Source organism: Pinus tabuliformis, chromosome 4_2 (assembly GCF_031772625.1).
Source record: "Pinus tabuliformis cultivar Carrire ecotype Pingquan chromosome 4_2, CPIR1, whole genome shotgun sequence".
Taxonomy (NCBI): domain Eukaryota; kingdom Viridiplantae; phylum Streptophyta; class Pinopsida; order Pinales; family Pinaceae; genus Pinus; species Pinus tabuliformis.
Window position 1 is genome coordinate 572568841 of NC_142304.1, and position 17121 is coordinate 572585961.

At 36.6% G+C, this 17121-nt stretch overlaps 1 long non-coding RNA gene across 1 annotated transcript; it reads left to right on the top strand.

Moving 5' to 3' along the window:
- Window positions 1-12427: 12427 nt before the first annotated feature.
- LOC149170595 (uncharacterized) lies at window positions 12428-15967 on the top strand. The gene is made up of 6 exons (XR_016259492.1): window positions 12428-13578; window positions 13672-13770; window positions 14521-14721; window positions 14927-15019; window positions 15128-15369; window positions 15514-15967. It is a non-coding gene; the product is annotated as an uncharacterized LOC149170595 (long non-coding RNA).
- Window positions 15968-17121: the final 1154 nt, after the last annotated feature.

Genomic DNA, 17121 nt, shown 5'->3' on the forward strand with positions numbered 1-17121 from the left:
AAATATATCCATGTATTCCTTGAGAAGTCATCTATAAATGATACATAGTACATAGACTTACCCAGTGATGGAACCTTCACAGGTCCAAACACATCACTGTGCACATGCTCTAATATGTGTTTCGCCCTCTCACCACCAGGGGGAAACTCACCCGATTCTACTTCCCATATACACAATTTTCACAAAAATCAAAATCCAGAGAGCTATTACTCATACCTTCTACAATACCTTTACCATGAAGTATTCGAAGGCCCTTCTCTCCAATATATCCAAGCCTTTGATGCCACAACATGGTCTTCTCTCCAGAGACCACTAGATTTTCTGCTCCACTTTTAGGAACCACAGAACTGTTGCACCCATCAACAACAGTGCTACCTTGCAGCTTGTACAGAGTTCCAATCCGAACTCCCCACATCAATAACAATGCTCCTCGAACCATCTTGCAGGTATCCTTCTTGAACACTGTTTTTACACCTCCATCATCCAACTTGCTTACATAAATAAGATTTCTGGCCAATTCAGGAATATGTAGAACACTTGGAAGTGTTCTAACCCTTCCACCTTGCAACTTCAAGTTTACTTTTCCGCGACCAACGATTCTAGCCTTCCTATCATCCCCTAAGAAGACATCACCACCATCGTATTTCTCATACTCACAGAACCACTCTCTATGGGGAGTGAAGTAAAAGGATGCACCTGAGTCAATCAACCATGCCTCATGATCTACATGTGTACTTGAAGAAGCCAAGTACACATCCCCACCTTCATCTGAGGTGGTTTTCGCTTCTGTAAAAGGAGCATCATCAGATCCCTTTCCTTTGTCAGGAGCTTTAGATTTACAGTCCCTTTTGTAGTGCCCTTTCTTTCCGCATTTCCAACACACCACCTTTATAGGTTTTCTTGGAGATTTAGATCTCCCACTTGATGACTTATTTTTGTTTCTGTTCTGGGACCATCCTCGTACAGACAAAGCATCAGCATTCTGGCTCTCCATATTTTTCTCTCTCATCTCCTCTATCAGCAAGGATGAGACTATTTCATCAAACTGCAAGGCAGTTGCATTGCTACCTATTGCAATAACCAGACTATCCCATGAATCTGGTAGGGAACACAACAAACTAATGCACTTATCTTCATCTGAAATTTTGATATCAACAGACGATAACCGACTTACCACAGTATTAAATGCATTCAGATTCTTTGTCATCGAGTCTCCATCTTTCATCCTCAGGTTATACAACTTTTTTCGTAGGAACAATTTATTCACCAGAGACTTAGATTGGTACAAAGTCCCTAACTTGTCCCACAAAGCCTTCGCCATAACTTCCCCTGATACATTTAGTAATACTGAATCTAAGACACACAATTGTATTGTGCTCTTTGCCTTCCGATCCAACTTCTTCCATTCTTCATCAAACTCTCTCGTTGGTTTAGTACCCGGTTCTACCGTGATCCACTGATCTTTATCCACCAATATATCCTCCATCTTGAGTTTCCACAACTCAAAACTCTGACCATTAAATTTCTCGATCTCTCTATCTTTCCACTGCTCGCCATCTTCTTTCACTACCAGAATCGATCCCACAGATCTCCCACTGAACAGTGTCTACCACAGGCCCGAGCGAAACCCCTCAGCAACAAAGGCGTCCCCTTGAAGCCAAAATAGCTCCGATACCAAATGTAGGTTTTAACCTCATACATAAATTACCTGCATACGAATTCTAAAACACAGAAAATAAATAATGCGAGAGCATAACACATAAAACGCATATACACAGAGATTTTCCCCTAGATCCCAAAACGGGGACTACCAACTTGATTTTTCATTATGTTCCTTTCATTGTTACAATACATGTTTATACATGCTGAAGCATCCAATACCATGGACCGAAAACCATCGTGTCCAAAACCATGGACCAAAAACCATCGCATCCAAAATCATGTGTGAAAAACATGCACAAAACCATAGGTAGGTCTGCCCAACCTAATATAGGGTCCAAAACCAAAATTTTTTGGGGGCGCTGCCCTGAACCCCATCGAGTGGGGTTACCTGCACCCCTCAAACCGCCTGTGACTCCCCTCGCTACGCAATCGGTGCAATGAAGGGGGGGCTTCGCCCCCCTTCTAACCCCCCGATTAACTACGTGGGTTAGTTGTGGAAAGAATATAACACAACCCAACAAATAGCCAGGGAAAGGTAGTTCTTTTGGCCATAGGCCTGCTGTCCAAAGCATCTGCCAAAAGGGATCCAATTCTGAATGAGGGGCCCACTGAGTTAGGAGATATGCTTCATTGGAGGAGAAATCACCGACAGAGCGGTAGCCCCATCCCAAAATGTCAAGGCCTATTTTTTATTTTATCCTTTAACAACTGATATCTTTCTAGATATTTTGAATGTCTTCAACTCTTCCTTCACCTTGCCAAGCATTGGGCTGTGTTATGAAACCAACTCAAGAAAAGATAGAAAAGATAGATCAACGCCTTAGAATTAAACCTCTTCGAGGGGGCAACCTCCTTTACATTACATAAATGAACAATTCTTGGATGATACAAATGAAAATACCTCCTTTCTATATATAGGAGTCTAAGGGGTCATAACATAATCAGAGCCGACATAAAAATAATAATGTAAGGGCACAATAATAAAAATAGTGGGCTTCTATGGGGCACAAGAGTAACAATATGGGCACTACATGGATACATCAATATAATAAGTGGGTTGTACTAATAAAAATAAGGGGTTACACTAGTAGTATAGGGGCCTAACATGCCCCTCTCCTTCAAAAAGTGTTGTCCTCAACGCTTGAGTAGTTCTTGATGCTTCTGTATAAAATTCTTGTCCTCCCATGTGGAATCTTCAGTAGGTAGGTTCTTCCACTTGATGAGATACTCTGAAATTGATCGATTTCGTAGCTGTCGGGTTCTTGTTTTTGTGACTACTCCAGGTTCCAATATGATTTTTCCTTCCTCTTCAATTTTTGGCAATATTGTTTGAATTGGGATCTTTTGCAACTTTTGAATAAGTGGCCATACTTCTTTTTCCTTCTTCCATTCATCCCTTGCTTCGTTTATCCAATCTGGTTGGATAATAGAAATAGCACAAAACAATGCTTCCACATCCTCATCCTTGAAGAGTCTTCCCATTCGGTAAGGTCGCCATTTTTTAAGTGCATGTAGTATGGCCAACATTTCATTCTCATAAATAGCTTGCTTTAGATGTAGCAGTAAAAATACCCAATCGCCTACATGAAAACATTTTTCACTATGATGTTGATCTACCTGTTGTTTCATTTGATTTTGCACCGAAGTGGCGTTATCCTTTAAAAGTTGGAGAACTTGTTGTTGATGCTTGATGTGATCTTTCACTGCTTGAACCTTTTTCTTCTTGATATGTCCTTCTATCTTTAGAGTTTGAGGCGTGGTAATTTCTTCCAATCCTTTACAAGATATGGTCGGATTCATTTCTTGACGCTCGATGTGATCTTTCACTTCTTGAACATTTTTTTTCTTGATATGTCCTTCTATCTTGATAGTTTGAGGAGTGATAATTCCGACCAGTGAATTACAAGATATGGTTGGATTCATTTCTTCTTTCTTGATGTGATCTTTCACTTCCGGCACCTTTTCCTTCTTGATATGTCCTTCTATCTTGAGAGTTTGAGGAGTGGTCATTCTTGCCAATAGTTTACAAGATATGTTCTGATTCATTTCTTCTTTCTCTGGGGTCAGGTCCTGGCATATATCCTCTCCTTTTTATGTTTCTTGATCCTTTTCTTCCTCCTCTTCATACTCTATGTAAAATAATTTCTTCTCAACACACTTATGACCTTTAGTGCATTTGCTATCACAATTGTAACAAAGCCCTTTTTCTCTTTTTTCTTCCAATTGTTGTGGTGTAACCCTTGTAGGTTGTGGAAAGCTAGGAGAAACAACACGTCCATCTTTATAGTTGTGAGGGGTAGACTTCCTTGTTGCCATATTTTTACTTTCAAATATGTCACAAAGCCTTTTTACTCTTTCCAATTGTTGTGGTGTTGCTCTAAAGAAGGTGTTTCTCTTTGTATCCTCATAATGTGCTATCATTTCCTCCGTGAGAATTGACCACGTAACAAGTTGTTTACGAGAACAAAGCCCTTTATACCATAAAAATTGACCCGGTTCTAAATATGAAGATGCAATACATACCTTTTGTAAAAGTAGTACACCATGTAGATCAAAATATTGCTCCATCTGAAGTATCCAATTTACCGGATCCTTGCCATCAAACTTCCTCATCTTTCTTTTTCTTGATTTTAGGACCTCGATCTTGAAACGACTGTAACTCTGTACTTTCGGATATTTAAGTTCTGAAATTGCTACCTGTAGTATCCCTCTGTGTCCTCTTTCCAATGCCACAAGTCTGATCCAAATTGGATTCTCCAAGAAAGAGTTATGCACAATCTCCCAAGATGACCTGATTATAGACCTTTTCAGAAGAGCGAACTTGTATGAAGTTCCACATGTCAATTTTTCGACCTTTGACTCTGAAAAATATAAAAAAAAATTGCAGTCCGTCCTCTTTCTGTACCTTCTTACGAAATTTCAATCCGATGCTCAGAAAGAAAGTTATGACGATTTTCCCCAGGTCACCTGTTTTGAATGTAATTCAGGAGTCTGCAAAAAGACCAACTTCCTCAGATCATATCTCCGCAAATATTGCACAAAAGCTCTGAAATTCAGACCCAAGGTTCAGCGCAATTTCTTCTCAAATGGGTTTTTTTTTGCGACTTCTGAAACGTCACAGGAAAAAATTTATAGCGAAAATGCCATGATGACCTGTTTGGAGCAGCGAAACCCTAGAATTCAAAGTTCTGATACCAAATGTTATGAAACCAGCTCAAGAAAAGATAGATCAACGCCTTAGAATTCAGCCTCTTCGAGGGGGAAACCTCCTTTACATTACATAAATGAACAATTCTTGGATGATACAAATGAAAATACCTCCTTTCTATATATAGGAGTCTTAGGGGTCATAACATAATCAGAGCCGACATAACAATAATAATGTAAGGGCACAATAATAACAATAGTGGGCTTCTATGGGGCACAAGAGTAAACATGGGTACAACAATATAATAAGTGGGTTGTACTAATAACAATAAGGGGTTACACTAGTAGTATAGGGGCCTAACAGGCTGCAACCATGATATGGTGAGATTGTTTTGGTTCTCATTCCAGTAGTTACATACTATGATCCTCCTTTTTCTCTGAGCATTGGATTTACTAATGGTAAGTTGATGATTTCTAGTGAGACTGGGTAGATGCTTCCAAGCGTATTCCTAAAATTTGGCAAATATGCTTTCCTTGACTTGCTAGAAGTAGTGTGATTGAACTATGTCCCGATTGGAGCTTGCTAAATTCCAGATGAGATACCCTTGCTGAGTGTTGGATAATTAAACAATATCTTGGCTGGCTTAGTATTTGGCATATTTGACATGCCATAGGTGTTCCCATGGTTATGAGGAGTACTTAATCCATCTTAGTCCACCATATTTTTTCTCCTAACACTTTATTGGTAATTTCCGGGTCTCGTATCCCAAGTTCACCTTCCTTCTTTATGAGGCCAATTTTGCTTGAGGTTGTTGCCTCCCCATAGGAAGGTTTGTTGAAGATTTATGATGGCCTTTAGGGCCCATTTGGGAATTGTAAGAATACAAAGAATGTATATGTGTAAGCATTGGAGCACATATTTGAGGAGAAAAAGGCGACCAACAATGTTGAGGGGGTGGAACGCCCAACTATTTAGTCAAATGTTGAGTTTATCTAAAAGGTATCTCCAAGACGAATGCTTGATAACAAATTTAGTGAAGGGGGCTCCTAGGTATTTAGAGGGAAGACTAGTGATAAAGAAGGCCAATATTTTTTTGATGTTTCTTTGGGTGACCTGGGGGGTATTGAAGAACAAAATCATGGATTTTTCTAGATTGACGGTGGTTCCAGAGGCTTCTGAGAAGAGATATGAAATTTCTTTGATGGCTTTGGCTTCTTTACAAAGGAGTGACAAAGGAGAAGGGTATCATCCATGAATTTTTGATGTGAAAGAGGTGGGTTGTTGTGGAGGGAGAGGCCCTTAAGGGTTCCCTTTTGGATTGTTTCTTTAATGTTGCAACCTAGCCCTTCTTCCATGAGGATGAAGAGGAAAGGAAAAAGTGGGTTGCCTTGTATGATTCCTTGAGAAGGCTTGATGATGTTTGACGGTGAGCCATTGACCAATACAAAGATAAAGGTCCAGGAGAGTAAGGACATGATCCAATTAGTTGATTCTTTGAAAAAGAAAAAGGTATGAAGGGTGCTTTCTAGGTAGGCACAGTTGAGTTTTTCATATGCCTTGGAGAAGTCAAGTCTTAAAAACATACCTAGCTTCTTTAGGGATTTGAGAGAGTGGATGGGTTCATGGGATAGGATGGTTTTGTCTAGTATTTGTCTTCCTTCGACATAGCTAGGTTGCTCAGGGGAAATAAGAAGGGTAATATGGGTTTAAGACAATTAGCAATGACTTTAGTGATGAGCTAAACATTGTATAGAGATATGGGTTAGAATTTACCCGGGGAGGTTGATTTCTTCTTTGGAAAAAGCATAATGAACGTGGCATTTAGGGTTGGGAGGATGCATTATATAGATTTAGAGTCCTCAATTATCTCTAGAATCTCTTTGTATAGGAAGAGCCAACATTGTTTGAAGAAAGTGATCATGAAGTTGTCCAGTCCCAGATCTTTTCCTTCTGCCATTTGGTGAATGGCTTCATGGAATTTAGGGGCATTGATTGGACTCATGAGCGTTGGATTGTGAGCCTCTATAACTAACCAAGGGATATGGTTATTTTTCATGTGGCCTCTCTATGGCAAGGTCTTGGATCTATTAGGAGGCTTGATTAAAAATGAGTCATGGTCCCTTTAATCTCCTCTCGCATCTCTACATGTGTTCCATTAGTGGTTCCTAGAGAAGAGATTATATTGTTGGAAGAATGTTGAATAGTAGAATGGTGGAAAAAAGAGTGTTATATTCGCCATCCTTAAGCCAATTTATCTTAGATTTTCAATGCCAATATGTTTCCTCCGACTTGTATCTATCTTCTAGACATTGAGTGAGGTCCCTTTGTTTTATTTTTGACTATATATATCTACTATTATCAATTATAGTCTGTTGGGAGATTCCATTTATTTTTCTAGAGAATTCTTCTCATGGAATACGTTCCCAAATTCCTCCTTGTTCCATTTTTTGAGGAGAAGCTTAATGCATTTTAGATTTTGTTGGAAGACGTACATCTTGGAGCCCTCTATGAGATCTATGTCTTTCCACCATGATTAGATTTTTTTTGATGAGGCTAGTGTTTGTTAGCTAGAATTATTCGAATATGAAAGGTTGATTTAGGGGTTTATCTGAGTGTCACCAAGCCAAACAGATTGACCAGTGATCAAACCATGCTGATGGAAGTATTTGAGAAATTAGTTATTCACTATTGGTGATAAGGTGCTTAGAGACCAAAAATCGATCTAATATTGAGGAGATTTGATCTTTTCCTCCTCTTTTTTTGTTCCAAATAAAGCAACCATTGGTGGTTTTCAGATCAACTAGATTGTTCTCTTCAATTAAATTATGGAAGTTATATGATTCCAAATCTAATTCTCCGCATCCTCCTTTTTTTTCTTCTGTTAAAGATGTAATCATGTTGAAGTCCCTTGTGATTATCCAATTTTGTCTTAAGAGTGCTGAGGTGTTGGAGCATTTGCACTTTCCTTTCAAGGAGTGAGGACTGTAGACATTAGAGAGGAAGCCATGTTTGTTTGTTCCTAGAGAATGGTAGCAGATAGTTAGAACTGCTCGTTCCTTTTCAAGTTTTTCTAGGCTCATGAGGATTGGATTCCAAGTGATGCCTAGGCCTCCTAATGCACCTTATGCATCGATTGCTAGGGAGATGGTGTTTTTCTAGATATAGGAGATTATTCTTTCAATGTATAAACTACGACTTTTGGTTTCTTGTATGAGAAATATGGTTGGAAGATCTTATTAGATCTTCATTATGAGAAATATTTGTTTGGAGGGGCTATTCAGACCCTTGAAATTCCAGGAGATGACCTATTTTTGGGAGAGGTAAATTTCTGTAATTTTCTTTTATTGGCCAGAATCCACAAGTCTTCTTCCTAACACATTAAGCCTTTGGAGGGATGATTTTATTCCCTGCATATTAGAGTTCTTAGTTCCCTTTTTGGTGATTCTACCTTGAACACCCAACCGCTGAGCTGATTTGGCCTTCTGAAGCTCCACTTCCAGGAGGTTGATTTGATTTTGGGGAATTGCCTCAAGGTCGTTTATGTGGCATGCATCCTCCATTTCTACGAGGTCCATACTTTGTAGCTCCATGAAGTATTATTCCTTAATCGTGGTTGTATCCTCTCCTTTTCTTGATGTGGGGTCAATAAGGGATTTTCCTGGAGCTTGTTCTATATCCAATGTGCAGGGGTTTTGCATGTGATTCATGCCTGCTTCTTCTTGAGGGATTTATTAAGGATGTTCTTTCTCCAGGGTTTTGGAGGTTTTTGGCATATATGTAAGCACATCAAAGTTGTTATTTGTGGCTTCTCTTTTGGGAGCTATAGAACCATTATGTTTCTTGTTGCAAAACCTCTTGGAGGGGATTTTGGTGAGCCATCACCGTCTTTCTCTTTGGCTTCCTTTTGTTCTTTTTTCTGATTAAGTGGGAAGTCACAAAAGAGGTGCCCATGTGCATGGCATCTGCGACAACAAGAGGGGACGTGCTCATAGTCTAGCATCTGGATCCAGTCTTTGTCATTTGATTCCAAACCTCTGGCTTGTGAGAGGAAGCTTGAGATGTTCATGTAGACACAAATTTGGGCATATGAGGTGTGCAAACCTATTTTGGTTTTTTAAAAGAGTTGAAAGAACTCGCCTAATTTGTTTCTGATGTCTTCCAGGGTTTATGGATCCCAATATTTATGGGGGAGGGAGCATAGAGGATCCAAACTGACACCCAAGAGAAATCCTCCCTGTTTAGGTTAAAGCATTCTACCTAGGGTTGCATGTAAAGCCTAGTCAAGTTAAAAAAATATTGACCTCCTTCAATGGTAGCATTTATATCTTCTAGTTTGGAAAAGATAAAAGTAAAAAATCCATTTGAGTGAAGTTTAACCTCATAATGAGCTTTGGGTTTCCATCTTACTGCAATCGAATGGAGGAGTGCCTTTTCTGTAAGCTAGATCCCAATGAACTTGCAAATTATTGCATGGTCTTGCATAAATCGGATTTTGGCATTTATCCTAGTAGGATGAATGTGGATCCTTTGTATCTATGCTTTGGCTATGAAGGTACCGATGGTTTTTAGGGGCAAGGTCATTTTCTTCTTCGGGATAAGTTCTCTTATCAGATCTGGACCATAAGCTTGAGGCTTAACAAATTTTCATGTTTCTACTGCGTAAACATTATATTGTGGGGGAAAAGGATGCTAGTTGGAGGAGCTAAGGGCCCCTCCTCCCAATTTTTTCATTATGGTGGTAGGTTAGCAGAGATAGTAAGCTATGGGTTGGTCAATATTTAAGAGGATTGGTGGAATACTGAGAGCAACATACATGAACCCTAGTGAAGGCAAGGTTCAAAGCAAAACAAAAGCAAGAAATGCAACATTTTAGAGATGATTTCCATAGAAAAAACATGAGTGTCAACTCAATGTTAATCATCGAAGGAAATACACATTTTCTCGTACTACAATGTAGAAATCCTTCCCTCCCCCCACCTCCCTCTGTAAAATATTTTATCTATAGCCTATGCATATATATAATTTGGTTCACGGACCCTGGAGATTAGTGACCGCTACATCCAAGAAATATTTATACTAGGTAAATCCATCCAAAGGGATCACTTCCTACCGGCTCAACCACAGAGCTTAACTCTGAGAGTGTCAACATAATTGAACCAGTGACCTCTCGGTGATTTAATGACGCAGACTCGACCAGTTGAGCTAACCCTTGGGGATAACCTATATATGTGTGTGTGTGTGTGTGTGTGTGTGTGTGTGTGCATCATAGAGCCTAAACATGAGAGTGTCAAGAGAATTGAACCCCTGACCTCTCGATAAAAAAAAGGTGATTTAATGACAGGGGCTCGACCAATTGAGTTAATCCTTGGGGCTTTCCTATGGCTATATGTATGTGCATGTGTTAGCATCACCATCACATAACAACTCTATGTTTAGTACATCATGAATTATACATCTCCCTCAAATCGAATTGTAGAAAGTATCTTTCAATGCCATTATTTGTTTCACTGCAATGATTTTGAAAACACCAAAGGACACTATTTATTGGTACAGAATTATTTAGTTTTATGTTATGAACAATTTTATTTTTCGATAAATGTGATTACATCGAGAGGCGCCCTGCAACCTAGTACGAGGGATATGTTATAGTGTAAACATTTAAATGCGAGCTCAATTAAAAAATAACAAAAGGTAAGAAGTAATATAGATCCCAATATGGGGGAGATGTTGTAATGTCCGTGAATGAGCGTAAATATTTAAATGTCAACTCAATTAAAAAAATAAAAAATAATAAAAATAATATGATTCATTTTGTTACATTGTAACTTTGTTTTTATTAATAAAATTACTAACAATCATAATGTACATATTACATTAATAATAATGATTCATATTCATAACCATGATATTTCAAACATAGAATTGATAGACATATAAAAACTTGATAAATTTAATTAATAAACATATAATTGAAAATAATAATATTTTTATAGATATTGAAATGTGAAATATATATAACATATAAGTAGTAGTTATAAATTAAGATTCATTTTACCATATACATTAAAATAATGATTCAATAACATATTTAAATTTAATTAATAAGCATATAAAAATTTAATACTTACAATATCACAAGATTCTTAACCATGGGTATTCACCCCCACTTTACCATGGATATTATTAACTTGTAAGTAGATTTTGTTACAATATTATGGTTTATCAAGGCCACATGCCCAAAAACCATAACTAATTTCACAATCAAATTATTTTATACATATTTTATTTTAATTTAATTTTATAGCTTTTTACTTTTGAGATATATATAGACCCTCTATCTTGACTACTACTAGGATATTCCATGTATATTCCATATAGATAGATAGTATTATTAAGAACGGGTATAGATCCATCTTAAGTACATATCTACCAAGTGATGAGATGAATCAAATATCTCAAGGTGTGAACCTTTCCCCAAGTTTTTCACTCGACAAGAAGTTTGTTAAGATGAATCAAATCTTTTGGGGTGCAAACCTTTCCTCAAATTTTGCACTAAAATAGAAGTTCGTTGAGAGGAATCAAATCTCTCTAAGTGCAAATCTTCCCTCAACTTTTGCACTCAAAAATAAGTTTGCATCTTGAGAGATTTGATCCCTCTTAAGATGGATCTATGTTGGTCTTTTTACAAACTAACTAAGTAGACATTATTTTCCTATTTCCTCGACCAACTCATAATGGAAAAATAAAAAAGTAAAAAAGTAAAAATAAAAATATTTGTTAATATTATTATTATTATCATGACGTAAAATTAACAATAATTTTTAGTTGTAGTTCTAACTCTAAAACATAAGTCTAAATTTATGTTTTCTAACTAAAACTAATGTTAGGGAAGACATAATTCTAAATTGTATTTTTTTGACTTAGAACTAAAACTAGTTTTACTAAAAAAAAACATAAATTTAGACTTATGTTTTAGAGTTAGAATTAGAATTAAAAATATTGTTAATTACGCTATAAATGTTCCCTTTGAAAACAACTCCCGCGGCTACCACTATGCACCAGTTTGCAATGCCAAATCAAATGTTAGATGATTGAATATTTTTACACGGTGAAATTAATAGTTAGAAATAATAGTTTAATAATAATAATAAAACTAATAGTTAGGGTCAGTCAAAATAGTAATATTTAGGACGGGCAAAAACTATGTATTGAGGGCACTCATAGTTAAGGCAAAAAGTGTATACAACGTTCCTCTCTCACGCGGGAATAGCCAATTTTTCGGGGAAAAACTGTATACAACCTTCCTCCCTCGTGTGCGAATAGCTATCTATGCAGGGATGAAGTCGATAACTGCACAATTCTTACTGTCATAAATTCCTTTCACTCTTTTGGAAAACTTTTAAATGCATAGTGAAAAGAACTTGGTGGTTTTAAGTTTGAGGCGGGGAGTAGTGAATCCCCTCCAAAGCTTTCTGATGTAAACTCACTCATTGTTGATCACCGTCATGGAGCTTTTAGTCATTTCGCAGGTAAGCATGTATATATATTATTTTCATAGATATTTCTCCTCTAGCTCTTTCAATGCTCCAATAATTGTTTTTATTTGACTATAGCTTGGAGAGGATCCGAAGAAAAAACTTGAGGAGATTCGGAGCACCACATCTGCTCCATTGTTGCATTGGATCGAGCTTATGATCATGTGGGTTTGTGACTTCGACTGTTTTTTATCAGAGGAAAACCCTATATGGTGTTTGTTATTGGGTATGAAATTTAAATTTAGTTGGATGAGAAGTTAATGGAATAATCCGCCCATAAGAGGATGGCATTGGAGGTGACCATAACCAAGAGTGAAAAAAGGTTGAAAGAGCGCTTTTGCATCCATGCTCACCAGGTAGCTCATTATCCTAAATCTATATACAATTCAAAAAGATAATGTTTATGAAATGAAGTTTTTATACAGATCAAGAATATCAGAAAATGTCAATGACTGTACAAAGTAGCAACAAATTCAAAGGTGACGGAAGAATTTAAATCCTTGCATTGTTGACACTTAAATTTAGATGAATTTGATCCAAAAAATGAAAAAGCATCTGAAACACGCAGGAAAAAACTTGGAAAATAATAGCGTGACCTATGCATGGAAAGATAGCCTCTGACAGTTTTGGGACTACTCACGAGTTGTTGAAATCCAGGGTGTTTTGGCCATCTTCTTTTGTGATTGATAAGTTCCCTAGTGATGGAGAGAAGTAGCGGATAAAAAAAAACATCTCTTGGTTTTAAGGGCGTCCATGTTCCCTTGGAGTTTGAGATATAGCCGAACATCAATGCCAATCTTTTCTATGAAAGCTTTTAAAGAAAATAATAGACAAGACCTTAGCACAAAAAATATCCTCCAATTGGCTAACAACAATTTCTTCCAATACAAGGTAACATAATTCTCAGTGTCATAAATTCCTTTCACTATTTTGGAAAACTTTTAAACATATAACGAAAAGAACTTAGTGGTGTTTAGTTTGAGGTAGGGATTAGTGAATCCCCTCCAAAGCTTTCTGATGTAAACTCACTCACTGTTGATGACCATCATGCAAAGCTTTTAGCCATTTCACAGGTAATCATGTATATATTATTTTCACAGATATATCTCCTCTGGCTCTTTCAGTGCTCCAATAATTGTTTTTGTTTAACAAGAGATTAGAGAGGATTAGGAGAAAAAGATGGGGGTGCTTCGTAACACCATATCTGCTACATTGGATCGAGTTTACGATCAGGTGTGTTTGTGACTTCGACTATTTTTTATCTGAGGAAAACTCTGTATGGTCTTTGTTATTGGGTATGAAATTTAAATTTAGTTTGATTAGCAGGAAATGGAAGAATTACTCTGTAAGAGGATGGCATTACAGGTGAGCATAACCGAGAATGAAAAGAGGCTGAAATAACGCTTGGGCATCCATTCTCACCAGGTAGCTCATTATACTAAATCTATATACAATTTGAAAATTTAGTGTTCTGAAATGAGGTTTTGATACAAATCCCAATTCAATTCAGTTCTAGGGTTTCTATAACTGATATACATCAACTCTCTGCTTACTTGAATGTCTTGACTCTTAAGAACATTCTTAGAGAAAATTTTCCCATTCGTTGTGCTCCATTGTTTTCCCTTTGTTTTAAGGATATTTGCACCTTTGCTTGGTGTAGGTTTGATGTCTCTTTTTTTGCCATCTATTAAAAGGAAGTGACACATATCCACCATGGGAAGTTGTGCACCATGGGAGACATTTATTTGTTGCTTGTATATTCTGCTATTCTAGGAAGCCTTGGAAGGATTTATTTGTTGCTTCAAGCTTGTATACTGTCCAATGTGTAATTCCTTTCACATTTTCAATCCAAGGCATTGTTTACAGAAAAGAAAAAACTATATGGGATCTTTGCACCTTTGTTGGGTGTAGGTTTGATGCCTGTTTTTTTTGCAATCTATTAAAAGGAAGTGAAACATATCCACCATGGAAAGTTGTGCACCATGGGAGACAATTATTTGTTGCTTGTATATTATGCTATTTTAGGGAGCCCTGAATGGAGTTATATGTTTCTTCAAGCTTGTATATTGTCCAGTGTGTCATTCATTTCACATTTTCAATCCAAGGCATTGTTTGCAGAAAGAAACTATATGCTTCTTTTCCTTGATCTGGTATAATACTTTTTCCTTCTTGCAGGTAATAGCCCCACAGAACTTGCCATTGCAGACCAGGCTAAGCATGAACATGTCACAACTACAAATCTTGGATAGTGAAAGAGTTGGTGGTTACGGTTGGGTTGGAGGCCTTCTCGTGATTTCTAAGCTCCAAAAACGGGTATTCAGTTTACGAGAGGCCTTAGAGCTCACACCTTAGAATGCGTCAACAGATTTAGATGAGGTATATTAGTGTTCTCTTGCATCAAACAAGTAATTTTTCGTATTAGTCTCTAGATATTTTTGGAGTTAAGGTTTCTTAGACTTAGCTTGACAATTTGTTCCAGTATTGTAATTGTGATGTTGATTTTGATTAGAAGAATTATAACTTGTTTCCAATAAAAGAATATATTGATTTTTATACAATACATGTCATATGTTTATTGTAGATATTATCCAGCACCATGGAAGCACTTCAAAAGTTGTGTTCAAGGAAAGTGCCTTCAACATTCTCATTGTGTCCTCCAAGGGTGATCAAAAGCGTATTTTCCAGCTCTTTATATTGTTCTTTGTTGTGGTAATAAATGTTGATTGAACGATCTTGGACATTGTAAATATATCATTTTGAAACATTCTAATTGTGTGCATAGATTACATCAATTTTACAAGACACTTGAAGCTATAGAAGACACATGGGTAGACTCATTTGCTCATAAGGATGGTGCCTCTATTGAAGAGAAAAGGGAAAATGATGTAGGCTTCAATGGACAAGGGCATTATTCAGTGTCTGCTGCGTACGCTGGTGCTCTAAAGAGAACCAATTCTAAGAATAAAAGAAGTCAATGCCACTAGCAAAATCCATCTGAAGACACTTCCAATTTGGAACAACTAAGTAGGATTCTTACCTCAAATCCATAGATTTTTGCCTATTGACACACAAAGTGAAAGGTTATTCTGAAGTTATTTTTTGTAGGATTTACATTTCCGTTGAGGGGAAAACATAATTAAGCAAAATTTTATTGATTTTGATGCACAGGTCAAAATATTTTTGAGAAGTTGGGTGATATAAGTAGGACAACATGGAACATACTTGAGATGACAAGGAATGATGAATGTGAGATTGTTAATGGTATTTTTGTTGTTTTGCGAGTCACCTTGTTCCGAGAGAAGGAATGGTACTTATTCACCCCTAGGATAGAGAGGTACCCAAATGGATCTAGGCCCAATAGGGCTACTATCACTGGATATTGAAAAGCTACAGGTGCTGATAAACCCATCAGTGCCAAAGGAAGAAAGAAGCAAGTGGACCTCACTCTTGTCTTCTATGATGGAAAAGCACTTAAAGGTTCAAAGACCATTTGTTTTTTGCATGAATATCGTATTTCAATGTTAGCATGAGTGCAAGAAGTAAATGCAGCTTAAGAGTAATTAGTTATATCTTTTCTTTGTTTGATTTTTAGTGGGTAACTTGGATTTTCAGAGGGTAGTTTGGTGAGACACTTCTGTTGTGGGTTGTTTTTAGTTTGTATTGTTTTGATTTGTGATTGCGATTACTGTGTGTAATATTGTAAGCTACTATTCAACCCTCACAAGTCTTAAATCTTTGAATTTTGTTCTGCAATATGTTTATATTCATCATATCCTCTTCCTTTATTCCAAAATAGGTTTATATTCACCATATGCTCATTGTATGGACACAAGGGTATTAGCAATAAAGATATTTGGTTTGAATGCTTGATTCCAAAATTGAAGATATTGATAATGAAATTCTTGGACTTTAAAATTTACTTATCAGTTCTCTAAAGCTTAAAATCTGGGATTTGTATGATGCAGGGGCATCAACGAAATATTTGTGTTTTTTTTAGAAGTTAATCCTAGGGACAATTTTGATTATGGGTGAGTTCTATTAATAGATCACTAAAAAGAGTATGTAATAATGGTTATTTGGCTAAGTGTGCTCTCGAATCTTTCAGGAGTAATGAGTTGTTTGTTGAGATCGATTCTTTGAGGAGTAACGAGTTGTTTGTTGAGAAGTCTAAAATAAGTAGCATATCCTAATTGTTTGGATCTGAAACAAACTTTGTTTAGTTTTAATGTGGAAGTTATATCGAATCAAGTTTTGTTGGTGGAATAGAGGAAACAAAATATGTACTTTGTATATTCAAAATTTTTATTCAATTTTGTTTATTTTTAATGTGGAAGTTATATCGAATCAAGTTTTGTCGGTGGAATACAGAAAAAATAGAGTATGTAATTTGTATATGCAGAATATTGATTCAATTTTCTTGTTCCATGTAGCCATTTTCTTATGGATAGTTTCGGTGTGAATCCGTTAAACTTGTAATATACAGTCGATTTTGATTCATAAACTCATATTTCCATATTTGTAATGTTGTAAGTTATGTAATATGTGTATTGGATCTCTGAGTAAGCATATCCACATTTGACAGAGTTATTTAGTAGAATATATTCACAATTTAATGTTGAATGATACAAATTTCAAAAGCCATTATATTACCTGGAAATTGTGTGTTCCTGTTCAAGTAACTTAAATGGATGGGATTCAAATGATAAATGTCGTAGATTTTCCTTCTTGGAGGAACGTGCTTCAACATCCATACATTTTGAGTTCTTGGAATATGGT